This window comes from Festucalex cinctus, chromosome 21 (genome assembly GCF_051991245.1).
Source record: "Festucalex cinctus isolate MCC-2025b chromosome 21, RoL_Fcin_1.0, whole genome shotgun sequence".
Lineage (NCBI taxonomy): Eukaryota > Metazoa > Chordata > Actinopteri > Syngnathiformes > Syngnathidae > Festucalex > Festucalex cinctus.
Genome location: NC_135431.1, coordinates 12502819 through 12508206, shown reverse-complemented (window position 1 = coordinate 12508206; position 5388 = coordinate 12502819). Strand labels below are relative to the sequence as shown.

Here is a 5388-nt window from a genome sequence, read left to right as displayed (position 1 = left end):
TTTGCTTCTTATTTCTTCATTTCACAACAGTGTTTTGCTAATTAAGATTGACTGTAGCAAATTTTGCCCGGACTTGATCCACAAATGTCATCAAGGGCCAGCGCTCTGGTTGTGTGAGAATGAACCTGCAATGTGATTGGTCAAAGAAACGCTCCTCATGATGCTCATCTAGTTTGCATTGGTTATGTGGCAGGCAGCCATTTTACACTCAAACATAGATCTCTGACCAATGACATTTTAATGTCGATTTGGCTATTAATAACATTATTTTGCGACTACAGTTTGCTTTGCTGACTTTTTTTTTTGCCATTATATGCATAAAATTGTGAATTTCTTGGGTAAAATAAACCTCCAAAGCTGCTAATCTGAAACTTTTTGTTGATAAAGAAAGCAGTCGGAAACGCAAACATCTTTTCTACAAATCCCTCTCCAAGGTTGCATAACCGGTATTTAAATTGATAAACCTCTGTCAGTCAACAGTAGGCTGACCACGAGCTTAAATCTCAAAATCTGATTGGCTAAAAACGATTTGCGCTCCAATCACACCTGTGCCCTATCTTAATTAACCAATGTCGTAGTTTAGACACCGTAGCCATTTAATTACTTTAAAGACCACAGGAAGCTGATAATTTAGAAGGGAAATTAACACGAACCTGGTGGGAGCTCAATTTTAGTTGATTTTACTCTTGTGGATATTTTTATTCATGCAATATTGTCGAATGGTTTGGCGAGCTTTGGGAAGACGTCATTCCAAGATGGACGTCGAAGCGACATCAACGTTCCTAGGTAAACAACAACCGCAAGACTCGCAATTAAAATGTATTTTTCTTTTAATTAATTTGCTCAATTTGGTGCACTTCAAGTCTCTTTTAACCAAGGTAAATTAGTTTGCTCTTACATTTTGTGGTTGACTTTGTTGAGTCATACGCTTGACCAATTTTTCCCTCAAAAAGTAAGTTAACAGCACCTGTACTTGTTGGAGTAGTGCTAGTAATTAGGCAAGTCTACACTAACCAAGCAATTGCAGCTACAGAAAGTCCAAGAGTTTCTAAATCTTGTCATTAGTGCAAGTCCATGTCGTCCTAAAGTGTATTTAGTTTGTACGGTGCTTAGGCAGTGTCGTGTTTTAGTCGGTAGGTGGAGACAAAGTAACATAAATGGCGTGCTCAACACTTATCGTGCTGCTGTTTATCGGCTTGTGTACATGCCAACCATTAAAAAAAAAAAAAGAGGCAATTTTCTAGTTTTTGTATATCAAATTTATTCTAACAGTGCCTGCCAGGCTTGTCTTCATCCACATAATTGCTTCCTTTTTCAAGCTCTGCCTTTGCAAATTAAATATTGTAATTGAGTGCACGTCTTCTCAACTTTATGGTGTAAAGAATTCATTTGTATACTCATGTAAATGTAAACATAAACTTAGAGGAACTCCTCTTCGTCTCTGTATGCATGCCTGAATGAATCGGTGAGCGATCCCATCCCAGTTGTGGACGGCGGTCCTGCTTTTTGAAGGCCGCAGCTTGTTTGGCTTCGCCCGCGCATCAAACTGTGAAAAGTGGATTTTATACTGACAACCTAAAAATACGGAGGCCGTGTTTGTTGTCGTAGTCTCCAGTTTCAACGCTCCCCTGCTATGATCCGTGAAACCCAAACCTCTGATGCGCAAAAGCCGGCCAAAAAAGACCAAGACGCCCGCAAAAAAAGCTGTTTTCACACACTAGGAGGACAGTGGTACATAAACTGCCGGATTTTAAATCACAGTGGAACCTCTGAAAGGGTCAACACGCCAAATTTTGTTTTGATTTAATTAAAAAATAATAATAATTAAAAGGCGAGATGTTTTTCAGATTGGTGAAATAATAAACACAGAAAATATTACCTCGTTCCACCTGCTAAGGAAGCTAATTAAAATTCAAAACTTAAAAAGGGAAGTAAAGTAAAAAGAAAAAAATCTTTAAAATATTTTGTATCTATGCAGTTTCACTGATTAATTAAAAATGTGTTTTTACCCATCTCAGGTGGCGGACATTTTGCCATAGTGTCCAAGAGTTCAGCTTGCAAATGTCACACAATCAAACCCAACAAACAGGTGAGCTTTGAAAGTCGTTATCAGAGGCGGAAATGTCGCTGGTAGGATTCAGTGGGGCAAGAACATTGCAGTGAATGCTAAGGCACTCAACTATTTGTGGGTTTGACTCTATTTTACCCTTTCAAAGCACAAATTCCTACTTCCCTCTTGACGTTTATAAAAGTCACTTTAATAGTTAGGCCTGCCATGTGACGTAAGGATTTATGTCGAGCCAACCAAAGAAGAAGAAAAAAAAAAGTGTCGATAAAAAGCTCGGTAAATTGAACCCTCCTTGGAAGTTGGCCTGAAAAGGGGCCAAGTTAGGGTCCCTCCCCCGCCATTGCCACCCGCCGGAAACCGTAGCCACGTCGGGAAAAAGATTTGCCTCTAATGGTCTCCGAATCTGTTGACGTCCCCGCCGCTCGCTCTCTCTTTCGCTTGCTTGCTTTTTCAGATGTAGCAATAAAGTCGGCCATGCTGGAGCGCCGCCACATCCCTGTGACGACCACAATCAAGCCCAACGCAGCTTTATTGCGTCTCTTTATTTTCATATTGTCGAAAATCTCCAGCCCCCCAACGCCGTAAATCCTTTATTTTGACTCTGCTTCTTTTGTTTTCCCTCAAATTTACGAGCGAAGGTGCTAAAATCCCGGTGCGGAGTCAGCGTGTCCGCAAGTCAGTTTGCGCTGGATGTTATTGTGAAAGGGGAAGAAAAGTCAACTTTAATTTTCCTCCATCCTCGTGTGATTTGCGCCATAAAATGGCTCGTGTAACTTTTTAGGTTTGAAGCTATATAAGTAAAAGATATGCGAGTGTCCCCTTGCGAGATGAATAAAATGTTACTAACGCAAGTGAAATATGAGATGGCGACATTCTGTCTCTGAATAGTAATTTGCTACCTGTCCATTTCATGTTACAAAATGATGTAAGTACAACAATCTTTTGACTTACGAGTGTCCAAACTTAAAAAAAGCATTTTGAGTTATGAGCTGTTATTTGTTTTGCTTTGTACTGTGAGGAAATTTTAAATCACAATAACACTTCATATACACTTATCTTATTGAAGAGGATACAAATACTGATACCACTAGAACTTTTTATATGTGATAGATAGATAAATAAATAAATAACAAAAAAAATTTCAGGCATGGTCTATATAGCATTTTTCCTTAAAACTGCATGAAATTAAGGACAATTTTCTATTTTTCCAATTTGTAGGTCATAATTGTAAAGATGCCAGAAGAGTAATAAAATGCCATTAACACAAGTAAAATCTAAAATAGCGACATTCTGTCTCTGAATTGTAATTTGGTACCTGTCCATTTCTATTTACATGATTACTTGTTAAATGATATAAGTACAACAATATTTTGACTTACGCGTGTCCAAACTTAACTCTTTGACTGCCAGGCGTTATAAAAACTAAACAAAAAAAATCCACAGTGCCAGCCGCTTTTGAGCATTTTAACTCATCTTTCAAGGCAAAAAGAATATTGTTTGCCTTTACTACATATACAATATACATGTACATACATGTACAATGAAAGATCGCATTCCATTCATTGGAATTTTACTAATCATCATGAAACGTCTTTGGCAGTCAAAGAGTTTTAACAAGTGTTGTGACTTACAAGCTTTTATTTATTTATTTATGTTGCTTTGTATTGTGAGCAAATTTTCAGTCATGCTTCAGATACTGTCACTTATTGAAGTTGAACTAAGTATTGCTACCACTCAGACTTTTGATACAAGACGGACCTTTTATATCCCAATATCACAGATTTCCTTAAAATTGTATAAAATGAACTGCAATTTTCTATTTTTATAATTGGAAGTTCATCTCTCTCGCTCTCTTTCAGTCTCACTCTCTATTTCTGTCTCTTGTCTCCTTTTCTCTCTCTTTCTCTCTCTCTCTCATACGCACACACACACACACACACACACACACACACAAAAGCATGCCTAAACATCTGGGCACAGCTGAACCTGTTGTAAAGACCTCATAAAGACTCCACATCTGTTTATTGCAACACCCGCCTGCTGATTCGCCAACACGGACACCCACCCACATGAACGAGAGCCCATTTACAGGGCTGCATTTTTTTTATTTTTTTTTATTATTATTTTAAATGGCACGTACACTAGCACACACAGGTGTTGGAATTAAGTTTTGTCCAAAATTCAAATGCATTGTCAGCACCTGAGCTATTTCACGTCACAGTAAATTGATGTTTTGGAAACTCTTAAATGTATTATTAATTTTGGTAGCTTTTCTATTCAAATGTGATATTTAGGAGTAATTTCTTCTTTTCCAGGAATGACTTTCTTCACATTTCTGAAGCATGTACGAAATGTAAGTACGTGTTGCTGTGTTTTTTCTTCTTCTTTATTTTAGTTATTTATGTACTTTTTACTAAGATAACTTGTCAAAATGTTACCCATGTCATCATTGCCATTTGGGCCGAGTCCTCGCATCCCCCAAACCATCATGTTTAGGAAACCCCCTTTTAAAAAAAAAAAAACACACACACATCTGTTCAGCCATTACCATTGCAATGTCAAAGAGAGAAAGCCATTTTCAACACTTTAAATTAGTCCATAAATTGTAAAAATAAATCAGTCCCATATGATATTGACCAATGCAATTGTAAAGATTTATGAACATATTAAGACAATAGTTTCCCCCAGTTTCATTATTATTTTTTTTGCTTTTTGCCCTCCTGTTATGTTCGTTGCATCGATCAATGAACCATTTAGGCCCTGCTGTGAATAGTGAAAATCTGCATCGACACACTACTTTTCGACCCAATTAGCTCGGGAGGCGATGGCATCTCCAAATGAAGCTCCTGCCCTCATGTCAACATAGCTCCACGCCACCAAAATGGTGCCAAAGCATTACTTTTATATTTGACAGTGCTTCGTGAGTAGCTAATTTACCGGAGCGATCATGCAGGAGAAAACCATATTTTTAATTTAGCTAATTGTTTGATTCAGTTATTAAATAATTTGTCAATATGTTTAATGTAAACAATAAAATCAAAACAAAAGTGAGTACACCCCGAGGTGAAAATGTCAAATAGGCCTATATACCTACACCAGAATGGGGAGTGATTTCTATTTTGTTTTGTGGACAGGTGCGTATGTTGTGCATCATTTGCTTTAACAACCTCTTGGTCACGTGCCTGCATTGTCATCTTGCTTTTTCCTCTAATACCCCCCTCTTTTGTCACTTTTTTTTTTTTTTTTTTCCCTTTCTTTTCCTTCATCCTCGGGCCCACTCGGCTGTTCGGGCCTCCACTAAAACTTCAAAGGTGGTGTTT

The 5388-nt window shown here is 37.8% G+C and overlaps 1 protein-coding gene across 7 annotated transcripts in view; it reads left to right on the top strand.

Moving 5' to 3' along the window:
* Positions 1-565: 565 nt before the first annotated feature.
* LOC144010708 (hormonally up-regulated neu tumor-associated kinase) overlaps positions 566-5388 on the top strand; it is a 70890-nt gene continuing 66067 nt past the window's right edge. For all 7 annotated transcript variants that reach the window (XM_077511145.1, XM_077511144.1, XM_077511143.1 and 4 more), the window contains exons 1-3: positions 566-786; positions 2019-2089; positions 4384-4421. The gene's annotated coding sequence lies outside the window, so the exon portion shown is untranslated. The remainder of the gene's footprint in view (positions 787-2018; positions 2090-4383; positions 4422-5388) is intronic.